At 51.5% G+C, this 17121-nt stretch overlaps 1 protein-coding gene and 1 long non-coding RNA gene across 3 annotated transcripts in view; both read left to right on the forward strand.

Moving 5' to 3' along the window:
- The window catches only part of SAMD12 (sterile alpha motif domain containing 12), an 890943-nt gene that overhangs the window by 286540 nt on the left and 587282 nt on the right, over positions 1 to 17121 (forward strand). The gene's annotated exons all lie outside the window — the stretch shown is intronic.
- Positions 1 to 17121, forward strand: part of LOC134928578 (uncharacterized) — a 37949-nt gene that overhangs the window by 9496 nt on the left and 11332 nt on the right. The window contains exon 2 of the long non-coding RNA XR_010177947.1: positions 82 to 338. This is a non-coding gene — a long non-coding RNA (uncharacterized LOC134928578). The remainder of the gene's footprint in view (positions 1 to 81; positions 339 to 17121) is intronic.

Genomic DNA, 17121 nt, shown 5'->3' on the forward strand with positions numbered 1-17121 from the left:
TTCTATCTCTCCCTCTCTCTCATATCTGGAACCCCCCTTCCCCCCTAAAAATCCTGCATTTGCCCCTGGACTGTCACAAAGAGAACTCGGACAGACAGCTCCAGTGATGAGGAGGGCACAGCTGCGGGCAGCCAGAAAACAAAGAGCCTTATGTACACCTGGTGCGGAGGTGCAGCCCTGCCCCACCCCCAACCCGATCGCAGGCCACGCCCATGTTCCCCTGGACTACGCGGAGAACACCAGAGGAGCGGAACCCATAACTTCTACTGAGGCCGTCCTGTGTGAGCTTGCATGGAAGGAGCAACGGTGGCTGGGACCCGGGAGCTGCATTAGAGGAGGTGAGATCCCATACTGTCCACTTTTTCCCACCACTACTCCCATCCTGCCTTCCCCTTCTATTACTCCCTGCCTGTCCCCCTATTCTGCACTACTGTTACTCCAATCCTGCCCCCTGCTCTCCACCACTATTACTCCCAGTCTGCCAGCCTGCTCCTCCTCTCTCTCTCTCTGTCATCTCCCTCTATTCCTCTCACTCTCCTCTTTCCCATATACCCCTATTTCTCCTCTCTCTTTGCCATCTCCTCTATTCCTCCTCTCCCATCTCCCTCTATTCCTTCTCTATCTTCCTTCTGCCCCCTATTCCGTCTCTCTTCCTTCTCACCCTATTCCTCTCTCTCTGCCATCTTCCCCTGTGCCTACTCCCTTGTCTATCCCTCCTGTCTTCATATTTCTCTTCTCTCTCCCATCTCCCCATATTCCACCTCTCTGTCTCTCATAAATTTATAAAAATTGACAATGTATTAGCCACCTGCTCATCACAAGTTTGATGAGCAGGAAGGCTGCAGGCACTGGCGGCATCAGACTGAGATGCAGATTAGCGGCTGGGGGTCAGGCAGTTGATGGCGGCGATTTTGTAGGCAATTGGCAGGGTCGGCAACCATTAGTGGCGGCAGTAGTGGGCATTGGCACGGCGGCAGATGATGACCTCGTCGGGACTCCACAGAGATTATGGCTGCAGTGCCTCACCAGCCACTGACCTCACCGCACGCCACTGGTATATACAGTACATATATATATATATATATATATATATATATATATTTCTCTATCGTCCTAGTGGATGCTGGGGTTCCTGAAAGGACCATGGGGAATAGCGGCTCCGCAGGAGACAGGGCACAAAAGTAAAGCTTTCCGATCAGGTGGTGTGCACTGGCTCCTCCCCCTATGACCCTCCTCCAAGCCAGTTAGATTTTTGTGCCCGGCCGAGAAGGGTGCAATCTAGGTGGCTCTCCTAAAGAGCTGCTTAGAGAAAGTTTAGCTTAGGTTTTTTATTTTACAGTGAGTCCTGCTGGCAACAGGATCACTGCAACGAGGGACTTAGGGGAGAAGAAGTGAACTCACCTGCGTGCAGGATGGATTGGCTTCTTGGCTACTGGACATCAGCTCCAGAGGGACGATCACAGGTACAGCCTGGATGGTCACCGGAGCCTCGCCGCCGGCCCCCTTGCAGATGCTGAAACATGAAGAGGTCCAGAATCGGCGGCAGAAGACTCCTCAGTCTTCTAAAGGTAGCGCACAGCACTGCAGCTGTGCGCCATTTTCCTCTCAGCACACTTCACACGGCAGTCACTGAGGGTGCAGGGCGCTGGGAGGGGAGCGCCCTGGGAGGCAAATGAAAACCTATTTGGCTAAAAAATACCTCACATATAGCCTCCGGGGGCTATATGGAGATATTTAACCCCTGCCAGAATACACTAAAGAGCGGGAGACGAGCCCGCCGGAAAAGGGGCGGGGCCTATCTCCTCAGCACACAGCGCCATTTTCCTTACACAGCTCCGCTGGTCAGGACGGCTCCCAGGTCTCTCCCCTGCACTGCACTACAGAAACAGGGTAAAACAAGAGAGGGGGGGCAAAATAGTGGCAAATATTATATTATAAAAGCAGCTATACAGGGAGCACTTATTATAAGGCTATCCCTGTCATATATAGCGCTTTTGGTGTGTGCTGGCAAACTCTCCCTCTGTCTCCCCAAAGGGCTAGTGGGGTCCTGTCTTCGTTAAGAGCATTCCCTGTGTGTCTGCTGTGTGTCGGTACGTGTGTGTCGACATGTATGAGGACGATATTGGTGTGGAGGCGGAGCAATTGCCAAATATGGGGATGTCACCTCCTAGGGGGTCGACACCAGAATGGATGCCTTTATTTATGGAATTACGGGATAGTGTCAACACGCTTATCTAAACAAGTGGCGTTACCCTCTCCTGAGACGGCCGCACTTAAAGATCCAGCAGATAGGAGGATGGAAAATATCCAAAAAAGTATATACACACATACAGGTGTTATACTACGACCAGCTATAGCGACAGCCTGGATGTGCAGTGCTGGAGTAGCTTGGTCAGAGTCCCTGATTGAAAATATTGATACCCTGGATAGGGACAATGTTTTACTGTCTTTAGAGCAAATAAAGGATGCATTTCTTTATATGCGTGATGCACAGAGGGATATCTGCACACTGGCATCACGGGTAAGTGCTATGTCCATTTCGGCCAGAAGAAGTTTATGGACACGACAGTGGTCAGGCGATGCGGACTCAAAACGGCATATGGAAGTTTTGCCGTATAAAGGGGAGGAGTTATTTGGAGTCGGTCTATCAGATTTGGTGGCCACGGCTACAGCCGGGAAATCCACCTTTTTACCTCAAGCTACTCCCCAACAGAAAAAGACACCGACTTTTCAACCGCAGCCCTTTCGTTCCTTTAAAAACAAGAGAGCAAAGGGATATTCATATCTGCCACGAGGCAGAGGAAGGGGGAAGAGACACCAACAGGCAGCTCCTTCCCAGGAACAGAAGCCCTCCCCCGCTTCTACAAAAGCCTCAGCATGACGCTGGGGCTTCTCAAGCGGACTCGGGGGCGGTGGGCGGTCGTCTCAAGAATTTCAGCGCGCAGTGGGCTCACTCGCAGGTAGATCCCTGGATCCTGCAGATAATATCTCAGGGGTACAGGTTGGAACTAGAGACAGATCCGCCTCGCCGTTTCCTGAAGTCTGCTTTACCAACGTCCCCCTCCGAAAGGGAGACGGTTTTGGAAGCCATTCACAAGCTGTACTCTCAGCAGGTGATAGTCAAGGTACCTCTTCTACAACAGGGAAAGGGGTATTATTCCACTCTATTTGTGGTACCGAAGCCGGACGGCTCGGTAAGACCTATTCTAAATCTGAAGTCCTTGAACCTGTACATAAAGAAGTTCAAGTTCAAAATGGAGTCACTCAGAGCAGTGATAGCGAACCTGGAAGAAGGGGACTTTATGGTGTCCTTGGACATCAAGGATGCGTACCTCCACGTTCCAATTTACCCCTCACACCAGGGGTACCTCAGGTTCGTTGTACAAAACTGTCACTATCAGTTTCAGACGCTGCCGTTCGGATTGTCCACGGCACCTCGGGTCTTTACAAAGGTAATGGCCGAGATGATGATTCTTCTTCGAAGAAAAGGCGTATTAATTATCCCATACTTGGACGATCTCCTAATAAGGGCAAGGTCCAGAGAACAGCTAGAGAGGGGATTAGCACTGTCTCAAGAAGTGCTAAAACAGCACGGCTGGATTCTGAATATTCCAAAATCCCAGTTAATGCCGACAACTCGTCTGCTGTTCCTAGGGATGATTCTGGACACGGTTCAGAAAAAGGTTTTTCTCCCGGAGGAAAAAGCCAAGGAGTTATCCGAGCTTGTCAGGAACCTCCTAAAACCAGGAAAGGTGTCTGTACATCAATGCACAAGAGTCCTGGGAAAAATGGTGGCTTCTTACGAAGCAATTCCATTCGGCAGATTCCATGCACGAATTTTCCAGAGGGATCTGTTGGACAAATGGTCAGGGTCGCATCTTCAGATGCACCAGCGGATAACCCTGTCTCCAAGGACAAGGGTATCTCTTCTGTGGTGGTTGCAGAGTGCTCATCTATTGGAGGGCCGCAGATTCGGCATACAGGATTGGATCCTGGTGACCACGGACGCCAGCCTGAGAGGCTGGGGAGCAGTCACACAAGGAAGAAACTTCCAGGGAGTGTGGACGAGCCTGGAAACGTCTCTTCACATAAACATTCTGGAACTAAGAGCAATCTACAATGCTCTAAGCCAGGCAGAACCTCTGCTTCAAGGAAAACCGGTGTTGATCCAGTCGGACAACATCACGGCAGTCGCCCATGTAAACAGACAGGGCGGCACAAGAAGCAGGAGTGCAATGGCAGAAGCTGCAAGGATTCTTCGCTGGGCAGAGAATCATGTGATAGCACTGTCAGCAGTGTTCATCCCGGGAGTGGACAACTGGGAAGCAGACTTCCTCAGCAGACACGACCTTCACCCGGGAGAGTGGGGACTTCATCCGGAAGTCTTCCACATGCTGGTAACCCGTTGGGAAAGACCAATGGTGGACATGATGGCGTCTCGCCTCAACAAAAAACTGGACAGGTATTGCGCCAGGTCAAGAGATCCGCAGGCAATAGCTGTGGACGCGCTGGTAACGCCTTGGGTGTACCAGTCGGTGTATGTGTTTCCTCCTCTGCCTCTCATACCAAAAGTATTGAGAATTATACGGCAAAGAGGCGTAAGAACGATACTAGTGGTTCCGGATTGGCCAAGAAGGACTTGGTACCCGGAACTTCAAGAGATGATCACGGAAGATCCGTGGCCTCTACCTCTAAGGAGGGACTTGCTTCAGCAGGGTCCCTGTCTGTTTCAAGACTTACCGCGGCTGCGTTTGACGGCATGGCGGTTGAACGCCGGATCCTAAAGGAAAAAGGCATGCCGGAAGAAGTCATTCCTACTTTGATTAAAGCAAGGAAGGAAGTAACCGTGCAACACTATCACCGCATTTGGCGAAGATATGTTGCGTGGTGCGAGGATCGGAGTGCTCCGACGGAGGAATTTCAACTGGGTCGATTCCTACATTTCCTGCAATCAGGATTGTCTATGGGTCTCAAATTGGGATCTATTAAGGTTCAAATTTCGGCCCTGTCGATTTTCTTTCAAAAAGAATTGGCTTCAGTTCCTGAAGTCCAGACTTTTGTTAAGGGAGTGCTGCATATACAGCCTCCTGTGGTGCCTCCAGTGGCACCGTGGGATCTCAATGTGGTTTTGGAATTTCTAAAATCTCATTGGTTTGAACCACTAAAAAAGGTGGATTTAAAATATCTCACATGGAAAGTGACCATGTTACTAGCCCTGGCTTCGGCCAGGAGAGTGTCAGAACTGGCAGCTTTATCTTACAAAAGCCCATATCTGATTTTCCATTCGGACAGGGCAGAACTGCGGACTCGTCCGCATTTTCTCCCTAAGGTGGTGTCAGCATTTCATCTGAACCAGCCTATTGTAGTGCCTGCGGCTACAAGTGACTTGGAGGACTCCAAGTTACTGGACGTTGTCAGAGCATTAAAAATATATATTGCAAGGACAGCTGGAGTCAGAAAATCTGACTCGTTGTTTATATTGTATGCACCCAACAAGATGGGTGCTCCTGCGTCTAAGCAGACGATTGCTCGTTGGATCTGTAGCACAATCCAACTTGCACATTCTGTGGCAGGCCTGCCACAGCCTAAATCTGTAAAGGCCCACTCCACAAGGAAGGTGGGCTCATCTTGGGCGGCTGCCCGAGGGGTCTCGGCATTACAACTTTGCCGAGCAGCTACGTGGTCAGGGGAGAACACGTTTGTAAAATTTTACAAATTTGATACTCTGATAGGAGGACCTGGAGTTCTCTCATTCGGTGCTGCAGAGTCATCCGCACTCTCCCGCCCGTTTGGGAGCTTTGGTATAATCCCCATGGTCCTTTCAGGAACCCCAGCATCCACTAGGACGATAGAGAAAATAAGAATTTACTTACCGATAATTCTATTTCTCGGAGTCCGTAGTGGATGCTGGGCGCCCATCCCAAGTGCGGATTATCTGCAATAATTGTACATAGTTATTGTTAACTAATTCGGGTTATTGTTTAGGAAGCCATCTTTCAGAGGCTCCTCTGTTATCATACTGTTAACTGGGTTTGATCACAAGTTGTACGGTGTGATTGGTGTGGCTGGTATGAGTCTTACCCGGGATTCAAAATTCCTCCCTTATTGTGTACGCTCGTCCGGGCACAGTACCTAACTGGCTTGGAGGAGGGTCATAGGGGGAGGAGCCAGTGCACACCACCTGATCGGAAAGCTTTACTTTTGTGCCCTGTCTCCTGCGGAGCCGCTATTCCCCATGGTCCTTTCAGGAACCCCAGCATCCACTACGGACTCCGAAAAATAGAATTATCGGTAAGTAAATTCTTATTATATACTAGGTGCTTCATCGCGCCCTACGGGCGCTCTTCACACCGTCGCAAGGGGCTACGCCCCCTTAACCCTTGCATGCCTTTCTGGGGTTTAATATTTGTATTATATGGAGTATTACCTGCATTCCTTTGTTAGTTGTTAAATATTGCACAATGAAAGGGCGTGCGATGGTGAAGGAGGCGCAGCCCCTTGCGACGGCGTGAACAGCACCTGCAGGGCACGATGTACAGAATGTAGCGGGTGTGGGGGGGACTGCGGATGGTGTCTGTAGATGCTGCGGGTGGAGGGAGGCAGAAGTGGGGGTGGGGCCCAGATGGGGAAGGTTCGGGAGGTGCTGCGCGTGGGGGAGGGGCAGAGGAGTGGGGGATGCAGATGGGGGAGGGGTTCGGAGGCACTGAAGGTGGGGGAGGGGCAGGGGTGCCACGGGTGGGAGAGGGGCAGGTGTGGGGATGTTGTGGATGGATGAAGGGTTCCGGAGGTGCTGTTGGATGGGAAGGGACGGGAGTGCCGGGGGTTGGGTAGGGGACCGCAGGCACCATGGGTAGGGTAGGGGCAGGTACGGGTGTTGCGGCGGATGGGAAAGGAGGTGCTGCAGGTGGTGGAGGGGCAGGTGCGGGGGTGCCATTGGTGGGGGAGGGGTGGGTGAGGGGGGGGACCGCTGATGGAGGAGGGTGTCTGCAGATGCTGCGGGTGGAGGGGAGCAGGTGTTGGGGGAGACATATAAGGGGGGTGAATGGTGGAAGGGGCCTGGAGGTGCTGTGGGTGGTGAAGGGGTGGAGGAGTGGGAGCCACGGGTGGTGTAGGGGGTCTGGAGGCACAGCATGTGGGGGAGGGGTGGAGTGCCGCATGTGGTGGAGGGGAAGGTGCGGAGGTGTGGTGCATTGGGGAGAGGTCTGGAGGCGCTGCGGGTACTGTACATGCCATAAAAGGTAGTTGGAGGGTATGCAGTAACAGAGCCAGGACAGGGGTGACAGGGTCAGTACAGGGTTGACGGGGCCAGGACAGGGGTGACGGGGCCAGGACAGAAATGATAGGGACAGGATAAGGGTGACAGGGCCAGGATCAGGGTGAAAGGGCCAGGATAAGGGTGGCAGGGCAAGGCCAGGGGTGACAGGGACATGACAGAACACAGGGCACGGGAGAGATTGGTATTAGGGACAAAACGGTGGTGACAGACAGATGTGTCTTACCGGAGTCACTGCTACTGGCTGCTGCTGTTCCACTCCAACCTGTTGGGATCTGCTGCTGCTGGAGACTTGGCATGGCTGACTCTCTCAGGCTGGAGTCCTGCTTCCTCTGCCCGTCCGCATCCCTCCCCCCCTCCTCAGTCACACACCGCAGACCTCGCGCAGCTGCCGGGCACTGTGGTAAGGTGAGACTGGAAATGACTGGTTAGCCCCCAGGAGATGCTGCGGCTGGAGGGAGGAGGGGGTCATAGCATGCACGTGGCGCGGACCTCACGGCTTCCGGGCACTGTGGTAAGGGGAGACTGGGAGTGACTGGTTAGCTCCCAGGAGACGCTGCGGCTGGAGGGAGGAGTGGGTCAGAGCCTGCAAGCAGCTCGGATTTCTGCAGCGCTACCCGCCAGCTAAAGTGTGTGAATGAGCTGGGCGCACTCCACTGCGGGTGGCAGCGCTGCAGCTAGCGGTGGGGTTGCCGGGGCTGGAGATAACAGAGGCAGTATGGAACCTGCACAGCAGCAGGTGCCCCACTAAACTGCAGCTAAGAAGCGTGGAGTGTGCCAGAAAGTGACGCTCCTCCGCATCAGAGAGACCCTGCTGAGTATGCCGATGTGGGGGGTCAAGCACACAGTGAGCCGGTGCCCGTCTGTCTGTATGACATACCCCTCACACACCCCCATACCTCCCAAATGTCCCGATTTTCGCGGGACAGCCCCTTTTTTTGGGGTCTGTCCCGCTGACCCACCCGCGGGTCGCAGTGTCCGGCGGTGGGGGGGGGGGGGGGGGGGGGGCAGTTGGAAAGCTCCTGTACTCGCTGTTCTGCTTAGCAGAGCAGCGGTGAATAGTGGAGACAGAGGGAGAGGGGGCATCAGGGGGTACGGATTAATGGGGGGGTTCCAGCAGCAGAGCCGGATTAAGGTGGGGGGGGGGGGGGGCAGGGCATACGTACCGTTGGCCCCACAGTTTTAGGGGACCCCCCGGCTGGAGTAGCTCTGTCCCAGCTCAGAAGCTACCCCCACCCGTCCTGCCAGTAACAGCGGCAGCATTGTGCTACAGTCAGCACACGCTGCTGCGTATTGGCAGGTCTGTGGTGTTGCAGGGAGGCAGCAGTCTCCCTGCTTTCTTCTGCCTGTGCGGGTGTGTAGGGGGGGAGCGACCACCTCCTCTGGATTTAGCCCTAGCTGAGGGGCCAAAATCCCATCAAAAAAATAAAAATAAAAATCGAAATTTGCATAAGGCGGCGTGGCCGCGCGGGCGCGATTAGGCCACGCCCCCATCCCACAGCAGGCACAGCAATGAGATAGGGCTCCCCTGTCACAAGTGCCCTGGGCCTCCCGGACTCATAATCAGCCCCTGGGAGCATGCCAGCAGCTCACAGAGCGCTGGGCATGCTCCCTCACTGACGAAAACGGGGACCCTCCCGTGAAGCCACGCCCCCTTTTCGCCGAGTGTGTGTGTGTCCCTCCTTCTGCCTGGAGAAAGCTCCTGCAGAAAGCTGGGAGGTCTGCACCCCTGCCTGTGCCATGCCCAATGCCCATTCTATCTGCTTCTGCTCCTAGTCTCCTGTAGAGTTGGCCAGATCTCTGTGACTCATTTGACTAACTCCGCCCACTGTTGTAACTCCGCCCAGCGTTAGCAAATGAATCACAAGGTCACAGAATAGGGCTATTATATAGGAGATATATATATATATACTGCCAACTGTCCTGATTTTCATGGGACAGTCCTGCATTTCAGGCACTGTTCCAATCATCACCTCAGCTTGAGGCGTGGCTTGCGGGGATAGAATTTTTCTCAAGGCTTTTTAGGACGCGTGCGCTTTTGAACCTGTGCTCACGAAAAGGGAGCACGGCCTGTGGCATGCCTCCCCATTTCATCATTGTGCCACCACTGCTCTGTTATATGTGTACTGACTGCGGGTGAGACGGTGGGACAGTCCCAATAAAAGCGGTAACAGATGGGTGGTACAGTATGCAATACAGAACCGTGGGAGGTAAGGGATATGGAAACCGTTGCCTGTTTAACCCTTTTTCAGCTGGGAAGTCTTTGTACCTTATATGGGCAGATGAGTTTTATAGTATGGAGCAGTTTATGCTAGGGGTCGACAGTTTCCATGTTGACACCATTATGTTAGGGATAGGCACTAGAGGTGGGGCTAGACGTTAGGGATGGGGGAAAAATACTCACTTGAACACCGCTTGCAGACGTATGCGCTGGAAGACGTTGCTGCTGCAGCAATTGGTAAGTGGCCGGTGGGCCACCAGGGACGTCTATTTTGTTGACATGTCATTCATGTTTACATTATGAATGCCGACATGGTCACTGCTGACATGCTTAGCACCTCAACAATTTGACCATGTTGTCATTCTCTTATCGACCTCATTCATGCCGACATAATAACTATTGACATAACATGCCACATCGGTAACAAGCAATTGCCAGGCTTCCTAGCAGAATTTAGAGAAGATGGGGCAGTTTTATGTGTGTCCGTATCTCTAGAATTTCAGTGAGTGCCCCCAGACTCGGACAAGAGACGTCGGCAAGGTGGGGCCATGATGACACCATTCAGGGCAAATCTTGTCATCATAGCCCTGCTACATGACGTCACAGACACGGAGCACATTGCTATGTCCTCCCCATATGTACATTTGCCCCTTGGCTCTCTCCCCATATATGCCCAGAAGAGAGGAGTATAAATTAAATATCCCTGTTTCTAGAGAAAGCTGCATCTTCTCCCGACGGCGCCAGTGCTGAGTGCTCCCGGCACTTTTGGGTAACGCTGTAGCACTGTGCTCCCTGTCAGACGCTAGAGGTCAAGTAGGGCCTCTAGCATCTGTTTTCTCCGAGACAGTGGCCATTTTTGGAGGGACATTTGAAGCAGATTTCTTTGCGGACGGGCAGTCCGCATGGGATTCTGCATAAACAACACAGACGACCCCAAGCCACCAGCCTAACCCCTAAAGCTCTGCTCCCACAGCCTAACTCTAACCCTTCGTTCCCACAGCCTACCCCTGAACCTCCGCTGCAGCAGCAAAACACTGACCCTCCACTCCCACAGCTTAACCCTAACCCTCGGCTACCACAGGCTACCCCTAACCCTTCACTCTACAGCCTAACCCTAACCCTCTGCTCCCACAGCCTACCCCTAACTGCTTCCACAGCTTAACTCTAACCCTCCGCTCCCACAGCCTACCCCTAACCCTTCACTCTACAGCCTAACCCTAACCCTCTGCTCCCACAGCCTACTCCTAACTGCTTCCACAGCCTAACTCTAACCCTCCACTCCCACAGCCTAACCTAACCCTCTGCGCCCACAGCCTACCCCTAATCCTCCACTCTACAGCCTAACCCTAACCCTCCGCTCCCACAGCCTAACCTAACCCTCTGCGCCCACAGCCTACCCCTAATCCTCCACTCTACAGCCTAACCCTAACCCTCTGCGCCCACAGCCTACCCCTAACCCTCCACTCCCACAGCCTAACCTAACCCTCTGCGCCCACAGCCTACCCCTAATCCTCCACTCTACAGCCTAACCCTAACCCTCCGCTCCCACAGCCTAACCTAACCCTCTGCGCCCACAGCCTACCCCTAATCCTCCACTCTACAGCCTAACCCTAACCCTCTGCGCCCACAGCCTACCCCTAACCCTCCACTCTACAGCCTAACCCTAACCCTCTGCGCCCACAGCCTACCCCTAACCCTCCACTCTACAGCCTAACCCTAACCCTCTGCGCCCACAGCTTACCCCTAATCCTCCGCTCTACAGCCTAATCCTAACCCTCTGCTCCCACAGCCTAACCCTAACCCTCCACTCCCACAGCCTAATCCTAACTGCTCCCACAGCCTACCCCTTACTGCTCCCACAGCCTAACCCTCCGCTTCCACAGCCTAATCCTTACTCTCTGCTCCCACAGCCTACCCCTGAACCTCCGCTCCAGCAGCCTAACTCTGACCCTCCACTCCCACAGCCTAACCCTCAGCTCCCACAACCTACCCCTAACCCTCAGCTCCCACAGCCTACCCCTAACCCTCAGCTCCCACAGCCTACCCCTAACCCTCAGCTCCCCTAACCCTCAGCTCCCACAGCCTACCCCTAACCCTCAGCTCCCACAGCCTACCCCTAACCCTCCGCTCCCACAGCCTAACCCTCCGCTCCCACAGCCTACCCCTGAACCTCCGCTCTCACAGCCTATCCCTAATGTCGACACTGTGCTGAATATCGACATTTCACCTGTCAGCTTTTCGTATGTCGACATCATAACTGACTGATAACAGTGTGATTGCTGTTCCGTGGCGAGCCCTTTTCCCTGAAGTTTAGTACAGAATACTCATGTTATTTTGTCCCTATTCCTATGTGACTGTGTGACAGATGTATGTGCGGAAATCTTTCTGACTTTCTCAAAGTTCTTCCCAAGAGTTCAAGCCACTTGCCAGACATTTCATAGGCAGTATTGTACAGCTACGGCTGTGAATATGAGAAATACAAATATTTCATAGCTGCAATTTACAAACGTGTGTGATTGTGTGGAGGTCTTTGCCACAGCACGGCACCAAGAGATCTGAATACTGTTTGCAGCGCACAATGGGCGACAACCAGAGCATGAAATTAGGCTGTACTTCAGACCTACTGCTTTTTACATTTTGTACGTTTCTTTCAAGACTCTTAGGATACGAGGCGCTGTAACAAAGGCTACATTTACAGAGCGCAGGCACTGAATTCCACGCAGTCACTCGGAATAAAGGGAATCCATTTTGATTACTTAGAATACATCTGAATGCATCCCGAAATATTGCTGAAACCAATTGTGGTACTAAGAAACTTTTGTGCTGCCTTTAAATTTATGTGAACAAATTTGGCGCTGGCAAGTGTGCTTTTTTTCTTAATATTAACAGGATGCACAAAATAAACGCCAGTAGACACTAATTTCTAGCATTAATAGAATGAACACAGTTTACAGTTGCTTTCATCTATTTTGAAATGTACATCCGCCATCCATTACCGGTCAGGGATTATATTGGTTGACGGAGGTGAGGCGAGATATAGTTACTTCTGTGCGTTTAAGTAACTGCATCTGTTATCAGACGTTTAACCTTTGACAGTAGACAAACACAAACACATTTACGGTTCTTCAGTAAGCTTTGACCAATCTGGAGAGGATTCCAAGCAACAGGGCGCTTGACCAGTTTTGCCCTGCATGGCATGGGTGCTGTGCGTGTAAGCTATGGAAACGTTAGAAACATAGACTGTGACGGCAGATAAGAACCACTTGGCCCATCTAGTCTGCCCTAACCACATGCATACACTTCTACCCCTTTTCCGCTAGAAGCCTCGGGTCTGACCCGGGATTTGGAACACGGTTCCAAGCCAGGTCAGACCCGAGATGGACCCCTTTTACAGTGTCTTCTGCCCGGCGCTTGGAGATGACGTCATTTCCAAGCGCAGAGAAAACCGGCAGATCGGGACCTCCGGGGCATGGCCACGGCCTGTTAGGCCACGCCTCCAATGCGATGCTGCCCTCTGTCATGCGGGAGGCAAGCCCAGCACTCTGGAAGCAGCTGGGCTGCCCCCAGCCTCCGGCACATGCTTTCCCGGCCAGCGCTGCTGTCTGTATATCAGGATAGACTAAAGAGCTGACAGTATGCGCTGTCCACCCCAACCTCCCGACCGCCCGCGGGACACTGCGGTCAGAGAGGAATGCGCTCTGACACGCTGTAAACGGGTCCCGTGTCGGATGACCTGGGTAACCCATTTACACTACACCCTTACCCGAGTCATTCCCGGGTCCAACCGAGGTAGCTACCCGGGTAGGATCCCCGGGTCACTGGACCTGGGAATTTTCAGAGGAAGCCGTTTCCACTAATAAAAAAACCCGGGTAGATGCGCGCCCCCGTGCAAAAAAAACGTTGTTTTTTTTTTAGCTAGTGGAAAAGGGGTATCACACACTAGGGTTAATTTTTTGTCTTGGGAGCCAGTTAACCTACCAGTATAGTTCTGGATTGTTGTAGGAAACCGGAGTACCCGGAGGAGAGCCACGGAAGCACAGGGAGAATATATAAACTCCAGCTAGGTGGGAATTGAACCCATGACCTCAGTGCTGTGAGTCTGTAATGCTAACCATCACACCATCCGTACTGCCTTGTTGGATGAGGAGTGCTCTGTACAGCCTCCATCCATGAGCAGCAGATCCGGCAGTCTCTAGAACCCACCTTGGCTCTGTGTCGGAGAGTCTGGCCTACGGCTTTTGCGCTTTGTTTGTGCGTCTTTCCTCCTTGACATCCTCCGTGTATGGCAGTGCCCTCTGAGACTCCCCTGTGATATCCAGCCAGAGAAGGCCCCACAGGCTCCCTTGTTGCCCTGTGCCACCACCGCTCATATAGAGGGACATAGCACCACTAACCACCGGGGTGGACACCACTCTAGCACTTGGCACACTACAATGCCCAGCAGCCTATATAGCCCTGAGTACAAGTCATCGGTTATTCTACTTGGTTAATAAAGCTGAAAACTGGTTAAGCTGTTCAACGTGTGGACCAACGAGCGTTCCTACTGTTGTATCCCATACTTTGCTTATACTTTAGGGGCCACCCCTTAAGATTAATGGCGCACCTTCACTTCTCAATAATTATCTAACAGGTAATGTTGGGCGGTTTGATAAGAACAAGGGCCCCAAAAGTCAATCAATCATGATCACTGCCTCTGTAGCAGTCTGTTGTGATTGCCAACCACAGTCAGTAAAGAAACAATATCATTGCGCCATCTGGTAGACCGCCGGCATCGCAACGATACATCCCCCCCTCCTCGTATCTTTATTGCTTTGCTTTTATCCATTTGTGTATTGCTGATATTTACGATTGCACTGTGTAACTCATGTTCCTCATGTGGGTTTGGAGATAGTTGTACCACGTTTGGCCAAGAACTTTATTGTATGTTGGGCGCTTTCTATTTACTCGCTGCATTGTATTTTCTGATGCAATTGCTTCAATGATAACTTTGAAAAAATGAAAGAAAGAAACAATATCCTTTATTATGGAGCTTAGATTATGAGTGTAATGAAGCGATAAGACGCGGGAGGTGGTTTATCAACATTACCAGTCGCCTTCTTGTTTTCACAAACTCCCATTCCAGCTGTGGCCATTGTGCTCCAATTTTCTTTGTAGTGAGTTGTGAACCGCGTGGAAGTTTTCTCCCATGTGAATCGTCCATACGCTGATGACCTGCTCACTGTGGGCCTAATTCAGACCTGATCGTAGCTGCAAATTTGTTAGCTGATGGGCAAAACCATGGGGGTCATTCAGACCTGATCGCACGCTGACGTTATTTTGCAGCGGTGCGATCAGGTCTGAAGTGCGCCTGCGTGTGACGGATCTAACGAAGAAAGCAATCGCACCGGCCATCGCTAGAAGATTGGCAGGAAGAGGCCGTTCGTGGGCATCAACTGACCGTTTTCAGGGAGTGTCCATGCGAACGCAGGCGTGCCCGGCCGTTTCCAGGGAGGGATCCTGACTTCAGCTCCGTCCTGGTTCATCGCAGCGGGTGAGTAAGTCCTGAGCTGTGTAGAGACTGCACAAACCTTTGTTTGTGCAGCTCTCTGCACAAGCGTTTGCAGCCCTGCACAGCTAATCCCCCCCCTCCTGTGGGCGAAGATTACCTGGTCGCAGCAGTGCAAAAAATAGCCTGCTTGCGACCAGGTCTGAATTAGGCCCAATGTGCACTGCAGGGGGGCAGATGTAAATTGTGCACAGAGAGTTAGGTTTGGGTGGGGTGTGTTAAAACTGAAATCTAAATTGCAGTGTAAAAATAAAGCAGCTAGTATTTACCCTGCACAGAATGAACGGGTCCACCAAATGTCACTAGGATGTTTAGGAGAGAGAATTGACAGCATAGGAAAGGAATGAGTTAAACATCTTGTGAGGGGTGGACCTAGCTGGAAGGAAAGTACAGCCCTTTGGGAAAAGGGGAGGGTTAGTATATATAGGGAAGGATAGACATTTTGTCTCTCTCTTGTTGGTGAAATTGCCTTCCCGCCCTCCCGCCCTGTTGGTAAAGGTTTCTGGCACGGAGTGCCTTGGCATTAAATTGTTGGCTGGTTTTATCGTTGGCTATTTATTGGCGGAAAAGAACGGCAGTTGGTGGTTGTATGGTAAGCTGTAGTGATTTACAGTTTGATTTGGTTTAGGTGCACTCACCTCCATCGACTTATTGGCCGCTTGACCACCCGTCCGGGAAGGCAGCGGCAGGGCACCCAGGAGCGGTGGGTAGTCACTGTGGGGGTGGAGTTGTCACCTATTACCGGTTTTTGATAGTTGTAGTAAAATTAGGATAGTTTCGAATTTTTTTGTATTTTACGGTTAATTTAGGTTAGTAGAGCCGTTCTTTTTGCTGCCACCATATGCCGGCTGTATCGGCATCTTAACAAAGTTTTCATTTACAGGTTTGCTATTGATTAGGGACAAATAAATAGCTAGCAATTTTTCTGCCAAATTCAAGTCTCCGTGTCTTTATTTATTGGGTTTAGAGGTAACGAATGCTTTACTTGGAATGAACGGGTCCACCAAATGTCACTAGGATGTTTAACAATATAACCCACCCAAATCTAATTCTCTCTGCAAATGTTATATCTGCCTCCCCTGCAGTGCACATGGGGGGTCATTCCGAGTTGATCACTCGCTAGCAGTTTTTAGCAGCCGTGCAAACGCTATGCCGCCGCCCACTGGGAGTGTATTTTAGCTTAGCAGAAGTGCGAATGAAAGGATCGCAGAGTGACTACAAAGTTTTGTTGTACAGTTTTAGAGTAGCTCAATACCTACTCTGCAAACTAATGCAGCTAGCGATCAACTCGGAATGACCCCCGTGGTTTTGCCCAACTGCTAACAAATTTGCTGCTACAATCAAGTCTGAATTGGGCCCTGTGTCTGCCCATTTTAGCACAATCAATGGGGGTCATTCCGAGTTGTTCGCTCGGTAAAAATCTTCGCATCGCAGCGATTTTCCGCTTAATGCGCATGCGCAATGTCCGCACTGCGACTGCGCCAAGTAAATTTGCTATGCAGTTAGGAATTTTACTCACGGCTTTTTCATCGTTCTGGCGATCGTAATGTGATTGACAGGAAATGGGTGTTACTGGGCGGAAACAGGCCGTTTTATGGGCGTGTGGGAAAAACCGCTACAGTTTCCGGAAAAAAACGCAGGAGTTGCCGGAGAAACGGGGGAGTGTCTGGGCGAACGCTGGGTGTGTTTGTGACGTCAAACCAGGAACGACAAGCACTGAAATGATCGCAGATGCCGAGTAAGTCTGGAGCTACACAGAAACTGCTACGAGGTGTGTAATCGCAATATTGCGAATACATCGTTCGCAATTTTAAGATGCTAAGATTCACTCCCAGTAGGCGGCGGCTTAGCATGAGCAAATCTACTAAAATCCGCTTGCGAGCGAACAACTCGGAATGACCCCCCATGAGTGAAAGGCAGTACAGGTTGAGTATCCCATATCCAAATATTCCGAAATACGGAATATTCCGAAATACAGAATTTATTGAGTGAGACTGAGATAGTGAAACCTTTGTTTTCTGATGGCTCAATGTACACAAACTTTGTTTAATACACAGTTATTAAAAATATTGTATTATAAGA

Source organism: Pseudophryne corroboree, chromosome 5, assembly GCF_028390025.1.
Source record: "Pseudophryne corroboree isolate aPseCor3 chromosome 5, aPseCor3.hap2, whole genome shotgun sequence".
NCBI lineage: Eukaryota > Metazoa > Chordata > Amphibia > Anura > Myobatrachidae > Pseudophryne > Pseudophryne corroboree.